General features: G+C 35.6%; 2 long non-coding RNA genes across 2 annotated transcripts; both read left to right on the forward strand.

Annotated features, from left to right (window-relative positions):
• Positions 1–6,310: 6,310 nt before the first annotated feature.
• On the forward strand, positions 6,311–8,593 carry LOC130015584 (uncharacterized). The gene is made up of 3 exons (XR_008790770.1): positions 6,311–6,421; positions 7,523–7,607; positions 8,249–8,593. It is a non-coding gene; the product is annotated as an uncharacterized LOC130015584 (long non-coding RNA).
• Positions 8,594–14,428: 5,835 nt separating this feature from the next.
• Positions 14,429–16,592, forward strand: LOC126682719 (uncharacterized). The gene is made up of 3 exons (XR_007641496.2): positions 14,429–14,535; positions 15,637–15,721; positions 16,364–16,592. It is a non-coding gene; the product is annotated as an uncharacterized LOC126682719 (long non-coding RNA).
• Positions 16,593–17,280: the final 688 nt, after the last annotated feature.

Here is a 17,280-nt window from a genome sequence, read left to right on the forward strand (position 1 = left end):
TGTTCCGTAACGTTTGTAAATATTTGGTTTATATTCCTAAAAAGGTGAAACGTTTGGATTTGTTTCGTACCGTTTGTAAAGGATTGTGTTTTGTTTCGTAATGTTTGTAAACGTTTGGCATATATCACTAAAATTGTGAAACGTTTGGATTTGTTTCGTAACGTTTGTAAATGTTTCGCTTAAATTGCTAAAAAGGGGAAACGTTTGAATTTGTTTCGTAGCATTTGTGAATGTTTGGCTTTAATCGCTAAAAAGGTTAAACGTTTGGATTTGTTTCGTAATGTTTGTAAAAGTTTGGCTTGAATCGCTAAAAAGGTGAAACATTTGGATTTGTTTTGTAACGTTTTAAACGTTTGGCTTAAATTGCTAAAATAGGGAAACATTTGGATTTGTTTCGTAACGTTTGTAAACTTTTGACTTAAATCGCTAAAATGGTGAAACAATTGGATTTGTTTCGTAACATTTGTAAACGTTTGGCTTATATGGCTAAAAAGGTGAAACTCTTGGATTTGTTTCGTAACGTTTATAAACGTTTGGCATAAATCGCTAAAAAGGGGAAACGTTTGGATTTGTTTCGTAATGTTTGTAAACGTTTGGCTTCAATCGCAAAAAAGGGGAAACGTTTGGATTTGATTCGTAACGTTTTGCTTAAATCGCAAAAATGGGGAAATGTTCGGATTTGTTTCGTAACGTTTGTAAACGTTTGGCTTAAATCGCTAAAAATGTGAAACGTTTGGATTTGTTCCGTAACGTTTGTAAGCATTTGGCTTAAATCGCTAAAATGGGGAAACATTTGGATTTGTTTCGTAATGTTTGTAAACATTTGGATTTGTTTCGTAGGGTTTGTAAATATTTGGTTTTCTTTCGTAATGTTTATAAACGTTTGACTTAAATCGCTAAAATGGGAAAACGTTTGGATTTTTTTCTTAACGTTTGTAAATGTTTGGTATCAATCGCTAAAAAGGTGAAACGTTTGGATTTGTTTCGTAACGTTTGTAAATGTTTGGCTTTAATTACTAAAAATGTGAAAAGTTTGTTTTTGTTCCGTAATGTTTGTAAATGTTTGGATTTGTTTCGTAATGTTTGGCTTAAATCGCTAAAAAGGTTAATCGTTTGGATTTTTTTCATAACGTTTTTAAACGTTTGGCTTAAATCGCTAAAATGGGGAAACGTTTGGATTTGTTTTGTAACTTTTGTAAACGTTTGGATTTTTTTCCTGATGTTTGTAAACGTTTGGTTTTGTTTCGTAACATTTATAAATGTTTGGCTTAAATCGCTAAAATAGGGAAACGTTTGGATTTGTTTCGTAACGTTTGTAAACATTTGGCTTCAATCGCTGAAAAGGTGAAATGTTTGGATTTGTTTCGTAACGTTTGTAAACATTTGACTTAAATGGCTAAAATGGGAAAACGTTTGGATTTGTTTCGTAACATTTTATAGATCTGTCTTAAATCGCTAAAAAGGTTAAACGCTTGGTTTTGTTTCGTAGCGTTTGTAAACGTCTGGCTTAAATCGCTAAAATGGGGAGACGTTTGTATTTGTTCCGTAATGTTTGTAAACGTTTGGATTTATTTCGTAACGTTTTAAAGATTTGGCTTATATCTCTAAAAAGGTTAAACATTTGGTTTTGTTTTGTAACGTTTGTAAACGTCTGGCTTAAATCGCTAAAAAGGTGAAACGTTTGGATTTGTTTCGTAATGTTTGTAAACGTTTGGATTTTTTCCACAACGTTTTAATGATTTGACTTAAATCGCTAAAAAGGTTAAACGTTTGGATTTGTTTCATAACGTTTGTAAACGTTTTGCTTAAATTGCAAATATTTGAAAACATTTGGATTTGTTCCGTAAAGTTTTTAAACGTTTGGATTTATTTCGTTACGTTTTATAGATTTGTCTTATATCGTTTAAAAGGTTAAACGATTGGTTTTGTTTCGTAACGTTTGTAAACGTCTAGTTTAAATCGCTAAAAAGGTGAAACATTTGGATTTATTTCGTAACGTTTGTAAACGTTTGGCTTAAATTGCCAAAAAGGCGAAATGCTTGAATTTGTTTCGTATCTTTTGTAAACGTTTGGCTTAAATCGCTAAAGAGGTGAAACATTTTGATTTGTTTCATAAGTTTGTAAACTTTTGGCTTAAATCGCTATAAATGTGAAACGTTTGGATTTCGTTTGGAACGTTTGAAAACATTTTGCTTAAATCGCTAAAAAGGTGAAATATTTGGTTTTGTTTTGTAACGTTTTTAAACATTTGGTTTAAATCGCTAAAAAGGTGAAACGCTTGGATTTGTTTCGTAGCGTTTGTAAACATTTGGCTTAAATCGCTAAAAAGGTGAAATATTCGGATTTGTTTCGTAACGTTTGTAAACGTTCGGTTTAAATGGAAAAAATGGTGAAACGTTTGGTTTTGTTTCGTAACGTTTGTAAGCGTTCGGCATAAATAGCTAAAAAGGTGAAACGTTTGGTTTTGTTTCGTTACATTTGTAAACGTTCGGCTTAAATCGCTAAAAAGGGGAAATATTTGGATTTGTTCCGTAACGTTTGTAAATATTTGGCTTATATTCTTAAAAAGGTGAAACGTTAGGATTTATTTCGTAATGTTTGTAAAAGATTGTGTTTTGATTCGTAATGTCTGTAAACATTTGGCTTATATCACTAAAAATGTGAAACGTTGGTATTTGTTTCGTAACGTTTGTCAATGTTTTGCTTAAATTGCTAAAAAGGGGAAACGTTTGGATTTGTTTCGTAACATTTGTAAATGTTTGGCTTCAATCGCTAAAAAGGTTAAACGTTTGGATTTGTTTCGCAATGTTTGTAAAACTTTGGCTTAAATCGCTAATAAGGGGAAACGTTTGTATTTGTTTCGTATAGTTTTAAACGTTTGGCTTAAATTGCTAAAAGGATTTGTTTCGTAACGTTTGTAAACTTTTGACTTAAATCTATTAAATGGTGAAACAATTGGATTTGTTTCACAACGTTTGTAAACGTTTGGCTTATATTGCTATAAAGGTGAAACACTTGGATTTGTTTCGTAACGTTTGTAAACGTTTGGCATAAACTGCTAAAAAGGTGAAACATTTGGATTTGTTTCGTAATGTTTGTAAACGTTTGGCTTCAATCGAAAAAAAGGGGAAACGTTTGGATTAGTTTCGTAACATTTTGCTTAAATCGCGAAAATGGGGAAACGTTCGGATTTGTTTCGTAACGTCGGAAAACGTTTGGCTTAAATCGCTAAATATGTGAAAGGTTTGGATTTGTTCCTTAACGTTTTTAAGCATTTGGCTTAAATCGCTAAAATGGAGAAACATTTGGATTTGTTTCGTAACGTTTGTAAATATTTGGATTTGTTTCGTAGCGTTTGTAAATATTTGGTTTTCTTTCGTAATGTTTATAAACGTTTCGCTTAAATCGCTAAAATGGGAAAACATTTAGATTTGTTTCTTAACGTTTATAACCGTTTGGCTTCAATCGCTAAATAGGGGAAACGTTTGGATTTATTTTGTAACGTTTGTAAACGTTTGGCTTTAATTACTAAAAATGTGACAAATTTGTTTTTGTTCCGTATAAACGTTTCGATTTGTTTCGTAATGTTTGGCTTAAATCGCTAAAAAGCTGAATCGTTTGGATTTTTTCAGTAACGTTTTTAAACGTTTGGATTAAATCGCTAAAATTAGGAAACGTTTGGATTTGTTTCGTAACGTTTGTAAACCTTTGGATTTGTTTCCTAACGTTTGTAAACGTTTGGTTTTGTTTCGTAACGTTTATAAACGTTTGGCTTAAATCGCTTATATGGGAAAACGTTTGGATTTGTTTCGTAACGATTGTAAACGTTTGGCTTCAATCGCTGAAAAGATAAAACGTTTGGATTTATTTCGTAACGTTTGTAAACGTTTGGCTTAAATTGCTAAAACGGGGAAACGTTTGTATTTGTTCCGTAATGTTTGTAAACATTTGGATTTATTTCGTAACGTTTTAAAGATTTCGCTTGTATCTCTAAAAAGGTTAAACATTTGGTTTTGTTTTGTAACGTTTGTAAACGTTTGGCTTAAATCGCTAAAAAGGTTAAATGTTTGGATTTGTTTCATAATGTTTGTAAACGTTTGGCTTAAATTGCAAAAATTGGAAAATATTTGGATTTTTTACGTAAAGTTTTTAAACGTTTGGATTTATTTCGTTACGTTTTATAGATTTAGCTTATATCGCTTAAAAGGTTAAACGTTTGGTTTTGTTTCTTAACGTTTGTAAATGTCTGGTTTAAATCGATAAAAAGGTGAAACATTTGGATTTGTTTTGTAACGTTTGTAAACGTTTAGCTTAAATTTCTAAAAAGGCGAAACGCTTGAATTTGTTTCGTATCTTTTGTAAACGTTTGGCTTAAATTGCTAAAAAGGTGAAACATTTGGATTTGTTTCGTAAGTTTATAAAAGTTTGGCTTATGTCGCTATAAAGGTGAAACGTTTGGATTTGTTTCGTAACGTTTGAAAACGTTCGGCTTATATCTCTTAATAGGTGAAACGTTTGGATTTGTTTCATAAGTTTGTAAACTTTTGGCTTAAATCGCTAAAAAGGTGAAACATTTGGTTTTGTTTCGTAATGTTTATAAACGTTTAGCTTAAATCGCTAAAAAGGTGAAAAATTTGGATTTGTTTTTTTATATTTGTTTCGTAACGTTTTAAACGTTTTGTTTTGTTTCGTAACGTTTGTAAACGTTTGGCTTAAATCGCTAAAAGGGAAAACGTTTGGATTTGTTTCCTAACGTTTGTAAACGTTTGGCTTAAATCGCTAAAAAGGTGAAACGTTTGGTTTTGTTTCGTAACCTTTGTAAACGTTCGGCTTATACTGCTGAAAAGGTGAAACAGTTGCATTTGTTTCGTAACGTTTTAAACGTTTGGAATTGTTTCGAAACGTTTGGATTTGTTTCGTAACGTTTGTAAATGTTTGGCTTCAATCACTAAAAAGGTGAAACGTTTGTAAACGTTTGGCTTAAATCACTAATAATGTGAAACGTTTGGATTTGATTTATAACGTTTACAAACGTTTGGTTTTGTTTCGTAACGTTTATAAACGTTTTGCTTATATTGCTAAAATGGGGAAATGTTTGGTATGTTTTGTAACGTTTGGAAACGTTTGGATTTGTTTCATAACGTTTTAAACGTTTGGGTTTGTTTCGTAGCGTTTGTAAACGTTTGGCTTAAATTGCTAAAAAGGTGAAACATTTTGTTTTGTTTCGTAACGTTTGCCTTAAATCGCTAAATAGGTGAAACGTTTTGATTTGTATCATAACGTTTGTAAACATTTGGCTTATATCGCTAAAAAGGTGAAACTTTTGGATTTGTTTCATAAGTTTGTAAACCGTTTGGCTTAAATCGCTAAAAAGGTGAAGCGTTTGGTTTTGTTTCGTAACGTTTGTAAACGTTTGGCATAAATCGCTAAAAATGGGAAACGTTTGGTTTTGTTTCCTAACGTTTGTAAACGTTTGGCTTAAATCGTTAAAAAAAGGGAAACGTTTGGTTTTGTTTTGTAACGTTTGTAAACATCTTGATTTATTTGGTAATGTTTGTTTTGTAACGTTTTATACGTTTGGTTTTCTTTCGTAACGTTTGTAAACGTTTGACTTAAATAGCTAAAAAGGTGAAACGTTTGTTTTTGTTTCGTATCGGTTGTAAACGTTAGGCTTAAATCACTAAAAAGGTGAATCTTTTGGTTTTATTTCGTAATGTTTGTAATCGGTTTGATTTGTTTCATAACATTTTAAACGTTTGGTTTTGTTTCATAACGTTTGTAAACGTTTGGCTTAAATCTCTAAACGTTTGGCTTAAATCGCTAAAAAGGTGAAACGATTGGATCTTTGTAATAACCCGTAAGTTTTTTAAGGAATAGTTCGTACCGGGAAAAATCGGAGTTTAGAAATTCAAGTAAGGAAGACGGAAAAGTGATTAGACTTTATAATTTTGACGGGCATTAGAAAATTTAAGAAATTGATAAAATAAAGTCTAAGCTAAAATTTTATTTTTTTTAGAATATTTATTAGTAGGATTATAAATAAATAAGAAATTAGTCCTAGCTAATAAATTAAGTACCGAAAGGAATATAAAAATGAAATTTATACCAGAAGTGTTAAGTTTAAGAGACGATTCGGGTTTAGCACGACGACAATTACGGAAATGAGATAAAATATATGGAAAATTAAAAATGTAAAAAGGGCCTAAATTATTATAGTCCATTTACTAAATCCCATTGTCAAATCCACTAATTATTAAGTCATATTTATTATCTATATTTCCCTATCTTCCACCAAAGCTCCCAAGAAACATCAAACCCTCACCTAGAAACCATTATTGCCGAACCCAAATGCTCACCCCATCTTCATCCAAATCTCACCAAAATTCACTAAATTTGAAGGCAAATCATCCATTAGTCAAAGGTAAACATATTAACCCTTTCAATTTAAGCTTTAGTTGGTTAAAATTGAAGATTGATTGAATGTAAAATAATTAGGTTTTATACATTTTGGGTGATTGAATTCAGCTATGATAATCGATGTTTGCTTTGTGATTTTGGTGAGTTTGAGAATTGATTTTGAGCTGAATTTGAGAAAAGAAATGAATAGGGTTATGGTTGATCTTAGGTGCTCGACGGGATGGATTTCCGGCGGCCGGAGATAGCTCCGGTGAGCAGCAAAGGCTGCTCACCATGAGCAGCCCCTACGGGCAGAATTCTGCCTCGGCAGAATTCTGCCTCAGGGCAGCAGCTCTGCTCTTAAAGAGCAGAGCTGAGGCAGCCTTTGAGGGCTGCAATTGCAGCCCTCGGATGTAGGGGAAGAGGGGTACTCGACGTAATTCCGACCCTCGCTCGAATATCTTTGAATTTGAATAAAAACGTGAACTTAGCGAGTTGTTAAAAATGCATTATATTGTTAAGAAAATGTTCAAAAGGGTTGGAAAAATGGAAAACAAAAGTGTATGATTATATACATTTTAATGTTAAGTTAAGATTAGTTATTAGTTAGTTAAAATGATAATTAAGATTGATTATGAAAAATGGAATTTAGTTAAAGGTTAAAAGCAATAATTAGAAGTTTAAGTTACGATAAGAAAAATCGTAACGCATAAAGAAAACAAAATGGATTTGTTAAATGTCGATTAAGGGTTCGACATGAATTGAATACTAACATAATGTTAGCTATTCAACGTGTCGAGATTGAGCTCGAAATGTGTTAATTATTTATAATCTTTGTCGATAAGCAAAACTTTGACGATTAACATGTTAAGTTGCTAGAAGTTTGTAAACTTCTATTAAATAAACTCTTGGACTTAGGATTGTATGAAATTGGAGATAGAAGTCGAACTAAAGTTCAATGGAAACGACTAAGTATTTTTATTAGACCTTAAAAAGGTCTACTTTGTTAGTTTTAAGTCGAAGTTAGACGCGGATAAATTATAGCGAATTAAGTGTGCGTTTTACCTTAAGTCTATAAAGTCTATCGAGTTAGAATCTTATTTAAGTTAATTTACATCTTATTTAGATCCGGCAAGGAACGCAGCTAATGGACAAGGAGCACCTTTAACTAGACGGCAGTTAATCGATCGAGGTTTTAGGAGTAGCAAGCGGTGAGTTTATATAAGTTTACATTTGACGTATTAACTGTGCATTACTTTTAAATGCAAAACTTTTATATAAATTGCATAGCATTGTTTTATTATAAAATGTTTATTATAAATTACATGCATCATTGTTTTGAAACCAATGTAAGTCCGATGGAACAAGCTTTCTTATTGGGCGGCAATAGGAACTGTGTGATCACCAGTTTTGATCTGAGCGTTTTATAATTAGAAATGTGAAATATGAAATCGGAAGGAGGATTAAGTTTATGATAGATACGAGAGTAACTCGGTGGAACTATCTCGGGACCCGTATCTAGTGAGTAACTCGGTCGAACTATCTCGGGACTCACACCTTGGGATTAAGTAGTGGCATAAGTAACTCGGTTGAACTATCTCGGGACTATGCCACGTGGTAACGGTAACTCGGTCGAACTATCTCGGGACCGTACCACTAAGGATCAAATGATATGATGTTATATACTATGGTTATAATGATTCTCGAATATGAATGATTTATTTTGGTGTTGGGTTTCATTCAGAATTTATGGTTGGATGCATATGAATAAATGTTTATAGCATTGTTTTGTTTTAAATAATACTCATTTGTAAATTATAAACTCACTCAGCGTTGACTGACCCCCAAATAGTCTTTCCTTTCAGGTAAAATGTTTTGACGTGACGGACTTCTATCCTTGTTCAGAAGTCCGTATTTTGGAAGTATGTAAATAAGAAGACGTCGATCGATAGTGCTGCAGTAGATGTCACGTCCTAGTTATGAATATGGCTTTGTTGAACGGTTTTAATGTTTTATCCAACTCTGATATGTAAATAAAGTTTTAAACTGCGCTTTTAACCGTTTACTATATTTTGCAAACCGGGCTATGCTTGATGTGTGACATCGCATAATAAGACCCTGGCTTATCGAACATCGCTTCGGACGATGTTACAAGTATTGTAAATATTTCAAGTTTATAAAAATGTTTATGATGGTTTGTTTTGTTCATATTATACTTTATATTGCGAAAAAAAAATTTACTCGTTTTTAGGCTTGCTACGGGTTCCGGAGCAACCACTCCCGTTCCCTAGCGCCGGTCGCGGCTCGAGATTTCGGGTCGTGACAAAGTTGGTATCAGAGCAATGGCTTAGATTCGTAGACCATTGCCTGTATACATTTGAGGTTGTTTGTACTTAGGATTGATGAAGTCACTAGGTTAAGCTAGGAGCTACTGCAGCAATAGGATTCAAGTCATGTCATTGGTTCGCCTTGCTTATTTTTTTCAAATTTCTAGTTTCCCTTCCTAGAACGTACGTCTGTCTTATATGCGTGATAGGTATGGTATATTTAGGTGCGCTTGCTTATAGGGTTGACATATACCTAAAAGTAGGCTAAGCTCGGAAAAGAATATTATGTGATTGTTGATCGTAGTATGATTTATCTTGATCAGATGGCTGATCAAAGACAACTTAGGGCCCATGTTGCCGCGCAACATGGAGAAGTACCTCGAGTGTCCCAAGAAGAAGAAGCTGAAGAAGCTCAAGATGAGTCTTCTGTCCAGGGAGGACAACAAGAACCAACTGGAGAAGCTGGAAGAGGCAGAGGCCGTGGAAGAGGCCGAGGTAGAGGCAGGGGCCGAGGCAGAGGTAGAGGCCAAGCTGCCAATGAGCAGGAACCGGTGCAGGCATCAGGAATGCCTCAACCAGCGAATCCTGCAGGTTTTAACATGGATCAGTTCTTGACTGGAATTGCAACTATGGCAAATACCCAAGAAGCAAACCAGAATATGCAGCGAGAACAGCTGCTACAACAGCACCAACGTGTGGCTGGGAATACTGATCGGGATATTGTATTAGCCTATATGCGCCTTAAGCCAACCGAATTTGATGGTTCTGGGGACGCACTAGACTTTCTAGAAGAAGTGGAACGTAACTCTAGACGTCTCCAAGCTAATGAGAGACAGTCGATCATTTTAGTGGAAATGTCGATGAAAGGGCCAGCAAAGGACTGGTTTCAACGTCTAATTCAGCCGACAATGGGTCAGATAACGTGGGCTGAATTTGTTAATAGCTTTAGGGAGTATTTTCTTCCATATTCAGTGACGGAGTTACATCGTGATCGACTGCTGAACTTGAGCAAAGGAGATAGGTCGGTGCAAGAATATGTTACAGATTTTACAAGGTTAAGCCGATTTGCACCCGATTTTATGGTAGACCCAGTAAGGGTGAACACTAGGTTTGTGAGAGGCTTAGGGCCTGACTTTGTGAGCTTAATGGCAGATGTGAATAGGGATTTAGTTCAGCTGATAGACAGCGCCCGATAGATCGAGACTTCTTTGATTCAGTTTGGACGACTCCCAGATCCTTCTGGTCAGATACCAACCAGAAGTGCATATGCCCAAGTTGTACAGAGTGCTCCAGTTCAGTCTTTTACTAGGAATTTTCCTAGGCCCCAGCGTAATCGGGATCGTAAGAGGGGCAGACATAGTAACAGAATTGGGACTTTTGGAGGTAAGTTTGGTGCTAGAACTACGGGTGGCATAGGAATGGGGAACACCCCTTTGTCAAAATTGTAACAAACGGCATTTTGGGGCATGTCATCTTGCTACGGGAGCATGCCTTAGCTGTGGCCAACAAGGTCACTTTGCAAGAGAATGTCCAAGACAAGGACCTCAAGGGTCAATGACTACGGTGGCTCAACCATTGTACAATCAGCAAAGACCTGCGTACCTTGCAGCATCTGGATATGGACAGACGGGTAGTACCTTTACTGGCCAGAGGGGCCGAGGTTATGGAAATCGAGGAGGAAGAAATGTTGGAGGTCGTGGAGCTGGTCAGACTTCACAGCCAGGTGGAAGTCAGGCTAGGGTTTTTGCGCTGAATCCTCAAGAAGCTCAGGCTTCCAATGCTGTCGTGCAAGGTACATTTCCAATTGCTTCTCGAGATGCATTAGTTTTATTTGACCCAGGTGCCACTCATTCGTTCGTTTCAACTAGTTTTGCTATTAAGTTGGAAAAACAACCTGCTTATTTACGACACCCTTTATCTGTAGCTACCCAGTAGGTGAAAGTATAGAGGTTAATATAGTCTATCCTTCTTGTCCTGTGAGCGTCCAAGGGCAAGAATTGTCCGTTGATCTAACTTTGCTAGAAGTATTAGCCTTTGACGTGATATTAGGAATGGATTGGCTAGCTCAGCATTATGCTAACGTAGATTGTCGTAAGAAGATAGTCACGTTTAGGCCGCCTGGAGTTGAGCCTATTTCAATCCAAGGTGAAAAGCTAGAATCTCCTGTGAGTATAGTTTCGGCTATTGAAGCCTGTCAGTTGCTAAGAAAGGGTTGTCAAGGATTCTTGGCGGTAGTAAAAGACATAGAAAAGAAAAGTGACCAGGTGCAGGATGTACCGGTGGTATTGGAATATCCCGATGTTTTTCCAGAAGAAATACCGGGATTACCACCAGATCGAGAAATTGAGTTTTGTATGGACTTGGTTCCCGATACAAAACCAATATCTATACCCCCATATCGAATGGCGCCAGCGGAATTAAAAGAACTTAAGGATCAAATGGAAGAGTTACTTGATCGTGGATTCATTAGACCAAGTGTGTCATCATGGGGTACACTAGTGCTATTTGTTAGAAAGAAGGATGGGTCACTCCGACTATGTATAGATTATCGTCAGCTCAATAAAGTGACGATTAAGAACAAATACCCACTACCAAGGATCGACGATTTGTTTTATCAACTACAAGGGGCAAAGTATTTTTCTAAGATTGACCTTAGATCTGGATATCATCAGTTAAAGATTCGTAAAGATGATATTCCGAGAACGGCTTTTCGAACTCGGTATGGACATTACGAGTTTTTGGTGATGTCATTTGGGCTAACGAATGCACCAACGACTTTCATGGACTTAATGAAAAGGATATTCAAGTCATTTCTGGATCAATTTGTGATTGTGTTTATTGATGATATCTTGATATATTCGCATTCGGAGGACGAACATGCGCATCGCTTGCGATTGTTACTCCAAGTGTTAAGAGAGCATCAGCTCTACGCCAAATTTTCCAAGTGTGAATTTCGGCTAAAGGAAGTAGCGTTTTTGGGGCATGTCGTATCTCAGCATGGGATTATGGTCGACCCAAAGAAGATTGAAGCGGTGTTAGAATGGGAACGACCTAAGTCAGTTACGGAGATCCGTAGTTTCGTGGGATTAGCAGGATACTACCGACGATTTGTGCAGGACTTTTCAAAAATTTCTGCTCCGTTAACCAAGCGAACCCAGAAGAACGCTAAGTTTGATTGGACAGATAAATGTGAAGCCAGTTTTCTCAAACTGAAAGAGTGCTTAACGACAGCACCTGTCTTAGCTTTACCCGAGGGAACGGAAGGATTCACAGTTTACTGTGATGCTTCGAGAGTTGGATTAGGGCGTGTTCTTATGCAGCATGGTCGAGTAATAGCTTATGCTTCTCACCAGCTGAAAAAGCATGAAGTGAACTATCCAACTCACGATTTAGAATTAGCGGCACTAATTTTTGCGTTGAAAATTTGGAGACACTATCTGTACGGAGCAAAGTGTGAGATATTCATAGATCACAAGAGTTTAAAGTATATATTTGATCAACGAGAACTAAACCTTAGGCAAAGGAGATGGTTAGAATTATTGAAAGATTACGACTGTACTATCCAATACCATCCAGGGAAGGCCAATGTAGTGGCGGATGCTCTGAGTAGAAAGTCTGCCGGTAGTCTTGCGCATATTACAGCCATATGGCGAAGGCCATTAGTTAAAGAAATACACAAGTTGTTTAATCAAGGAGTTAAGTTTGAAGTTTCAAACCTTGGGAATCTGTTAGCTCAGTTAAGCGTTAAACCGACATTGGATGACCAAATCAAGAAATAGCAAGTGGATGATCCTCAACTAAAACGATTAATGGAGGAGGTTCAACAAGGAAAGAGTCAGGATTTCAGCATAGACAATGGAGTGATAAGACACGACACAAGGTTATGCGTGCCAGATGTGGATGGATTAAGGCAGAAAATTATGGAAGAAACCCATGGAACTGCATATAGTATACATCCTGGAAGATTGGGTTCAACCATGTATCATGACATCAAAGGAAGGTATTGGTGGAATGGGATGAAAAGAGATATTGCAGAGTATGTAGCCAAATGTCCGACTTGTCAGCAAGTTAAATTGGAACATCAACGACCATATGTATTCCTACAACCTTTACCCATTCCAGAGTGGAAGTGGGAAAGGATTACAATGGACTTTGTGGTTGGTCTAGGACACAGAAAGGTTACGACTCTATCTGGGTAATTGTGGATCGTCTGACAAAGTCAGCACATTTTATACCCATAAAGACGACATATACTGCAGCAAAATTGGCACAGGTGTATATTGATAAAATTGTCAGTTTACATGGAGTTCCGGTGTCAATTGTATCTGATAGAGGTTCAGTTTTTACTTCACGTTTATGGAAAAGCTTGCAAGAAGCATTAGGTACACAATTGGATTTTAGTACTGCTTTCCATCCTCAGACAGATGGTCAGTCTGAAAGGACAATTCAGACATTGGAAGATATGCTCAGATTGTGTATTTTGGATTTTGGAGGAAGTTGGGATACATATTTACCCTTAGTGGAGTTCTCATATAATAATAGTTACCATTCGAGCATTGAGATGGATCCTTATGAGGCTTTATACGGACGCAGATGTAGATCTTCTATTTGCTGGGAGGAAGTTGGGGAAAGAAAATTAACCGGAGCAGAGATTATACAAGTTACATCAGAAAAAGTACCATTGATTAAACAACGCCTGAATACTGCTTTTAGTCGACAAAAGAGTTACGCAGACCCGAAAAGAAAGGATATAGAATTTCAAGTTGGAGATTACGTTTTCCTCAAGGTATCACCTATGAAAGGTGTAATTCGTTTTGGCAAGAAAGGAAAATTATCTCCAAGATATGTGAGTCCATATTTAATCGTGGAACGTATCGGAAAAGTGGCTTATAAGTTAGAATTACCACCAGACATGTCACAGGTTCACCCTGTGTTTCATATCTCTATGCTCCGAAAATATGTATCAGATCCCTCCCGTATTGTCCAACCACAGACAGAAGAAGTGAGTGAGGAATTAACATACGAAGAAGAACCAGTAGAGATTGTCGACCCACAAGTGCGAAAGCTACGCACCAAAGAAATTCCAATGGTAAAAGTTCTTTGGAAAAATTATTCTGTCGAAGAATGTACGTGGGAGACAGAAGATATTATGCGGCAGAGATATCCGTACCTGTTTGACCCTGGTACGTAACTAAAGTTTAAATTCGAGGACGAATTTATTATAAGGGGGGGTGAATGTAATAACCCGTAAGATTTTTAAGGAATGGTTCGTACCGGGAAAAATCGGAGTTCAGAAATTCAAGCAAGGAAGACGAAAAAGTGATTAGACTTTATAATTTTGACGGGCATTAGAAAATTTAAAAAATTGATAAAATAAAGTCTAAGCTAAAATTTTATTTTTTTTAGAATATTTATTAGTAGGATGATAAATAAATAAGAAATTAGTCCTAGCTAATAAATTAAGTACCGAAAGGAATATAAAAATGAAATTTATACGAGAAGTGTAAAGTTTTTAAGACGATTCGGGTTTAGCACGACGACAATTACGGAAATGAGATAAAATATATGGAAAATTAAAAATGTAAAAATGGGCCTAAATTATTAAAGTCCATTTACTAAAGCCCATTGTCAAATCCACTAATTATTAAGTCATATTTATTATCTATATTTCCCTATCTTCCACCAAAGCTCCCAAGAAACATCAAACCCTCACCTAGAAACCATTATTGCCGAACCCAAATCCTCACCCCATCTTCATCCAAATCTCACCAAAATTTACTAAATTTGAAGGCAAATCATCCATTAGTCAAAGGTAAACATATTAACCCTTTCAATTTAAGCTTTAGTTGGTTAAAATTAAAGATTGATTGAATGTAAAATAATTAGGTTTTATAAATTTTGGGTGATTGAATTCAGCTATGATAATTGATGTTTGCTTTGTGATTTTAGTGAGTTTGAGAATTGATTTTGAGCTGAATTTGAGAAAAGTAATGAATAGGGTTATGGTTGATCTTAGGTGCTTGACGGGATGGCTTTCCGGCGGCCGGAGATAGCTCTGGTGAGCAGCAAAGGCTGCTCACCATGAGCAGCCCCTACGGGCAGAATTTTGCCTCGGCAGAATTCTGCCGCAGGGCAGCAGCTCTGCTCTTAAAGAGCAGAGCTGAGGCAGCCTTTGAGGGCTACAATTGCAGCCCTCGGATGTAGGGGAAGAGGGGTACTCGACGTAATTCCGACCCTCGTTCGAATATCTTTGAATTTGAATAAAAACGTGAACTTAGCGAGTTGTTAAAAATGCATTATATTGTTAAGAAAATGTTCAAAAGGGTTGGAAAAATGGAAAACAAAAATGTATGATTATATACATTTTAATGTTAAGTTAAGATTAGTTATTAGTTAGTTAAAATGATAATTAAGATTGATTATGAAAAATGGAATTTAGTTAAAGGTTAAAAGCTATAATTAGAAGTTTAAGTTACGATAAGAAAAATCGTAACGCATAAAGAAAACAAAATGGATTTGTTATATGTCGATTAAGGGTTCGACATGAATTGAATATTAACATAATGTTAGCTATTCAACGTGTCGAGATTGAGCTCGGAATGTGTTAATTATTTATAATCTTTGTCGATAAGCAAAACTTTGACGATTAACATGTTAAGTTGCTAGAAGTTTGTAAACTTCTATTAAATAAACTCTTGGACTTAGGATTGTATGAAATTGGAGATAGAAGTTGAACTAAAGTTCAATGGAAACGACTAAGAATTTTTATTAGACCTTAAAAAGGTCTATTTTGTTAGTTTTAAGTCGAGGTTAGACGCGGATAAATTATAGCGAATTAAGTGTGCGTTTTACCTTAAGTCTATAAAGTCTATCGAGTTAGAATCTTATTTAAGTTAATTTACATCTTATTTAGATCCGGCAAGGAACGCAGCTAACGGACAAGGAGCACCTTAAACTAGACGGCAGTTAATCGATCGAGGTTTTAGGAGTAGCAAGCGGTGAGTTTATATATGTTTACATTTGACGTATTAACTGTGCATTACTTTTAAATGCAAAACTTTTATATAAATTGCATAGCATTGTTTTATTATTAAAATGTTTATTATAAATTACATGCATCATTGTTTTGAAACCAATGTAAGTCCGATGGAACAAGCTTTCTTATTGGGTGGCAATAGGAACTGTGTGATCACCAGTTTTTATCTGAGCGTTTTATTATTAGAAATGTGAAATATGAAATCGGAAGGAGGATTAAGTTTATGATAGATACGAGAGTAACTTGGTGGAACTATCTCGGGACCCGTATCTAGTGAGTAACTCGGTCGAACTATCTCGGGACTCACACCTTGGGATTAAGTAGTGGCATGAGTAACTCGGTTGAACTATCTCGGGACTATGCCACGTGGTAACGGTAACTCGGTCGAACTATCTCGGGACCGTACCACTAAGGATCAAATGATATGATGTTATATACTATGGTTACAATGATTCTCGAATATGAATGATTTATTTAGGTGTAGGGTTTCATTCGGAATTTATGTTTGGATGCATATGAATAAATGTTTATAGCATTGTTTTGTTTTAAATAATACTCATTTGTAAACTATAAACTCACTCAGCGTTGACTGACCCCCAAATAGTCTTTCCTTTCAGGTAAAATGTTTTGACGTGACGGACTTCTATCCTTGTTCAGAAGTCCGTATTTTGGAAGTATGTAAATAAGAAGACGTCGATCGATAGTGCTGCAGTAGATGTCAAGTCCTAGTTATGAATATGGCTTTGTTGAATGGTTTTAATGTTTTATCCAACTCTGATATGTAAATAAAGTTTTAAACTGCACTTTTAACCGTTTACTATATTTTGCTAACCGGGCTATGCTTGATGTGTGACATCGCATAATAAGGTGAAACATTTGGTTTTGTTACGTAACGTTTGTAAACATTTGGCTTAAAACTCTAAAAATGTGAAACGTTTGGATTTGTTTCGTAACGTTTAATAACATTTAGTTTTATTTCGTAACGTTTATAAACGTTTGGCTTAAATTGCTAAAATGGGGAAACGTTCGGTGTTGTTTTGTAACCATCGGAAACGTTTAGATTTTTTTCGTAACGTTTTAAACGTTTGGTTTTGTTTCGTAACGTTTGTAAACGTATGGCTTAAATTGCTAAAAAGGTGAAACATTTGATTTTGTTTTCTAACGTTTGTAAACGTGTCGCTTAAATTGCTAAAAAGGTGAAACATTAGGTTTTGTTTTGTAACGTTTGTAAAAGTTTGGCTTAAATCGCTAAAAAGGGGAAACGTTTGGATTTGTTTCGTAACGTTTGTAAACGTTTGGCTTAAATCGCTAAAAAGGTGAAACGTTTGGATTTGTTTCTTCACGTTTGTAAACGTTTGGCTTAAATTGCTAAAAAGGTGAAACGTTTGGTTTTGTTTCTTAACATTTCTAAACGTGTGGCTTAAATCGCTAAAAAGGTGAAACGTTTGGTTTTCTTTCGCAACGTTTGGATTTGTTAATGTTTGTTTCGTAACGTTTTAAATTTTCGGTTTTGTTTCTTAA

Source organism: Mercurialis annua, linkage group LG5, assembly GCF_937616625.2.
Source record: "Mercurialis annua linkage group LG5, ddMerAnnu1.2, whole genome shotgun sequence".
In the NCBI taxonomy this organism is placed as follows: domain Eukaryota; kingdom Viridiplantae; phylum Streptophyta; class Magnoliopsida; order Malpighiales; family Euphorbiaceae; genus Mercurialis; species Mercurialis annua.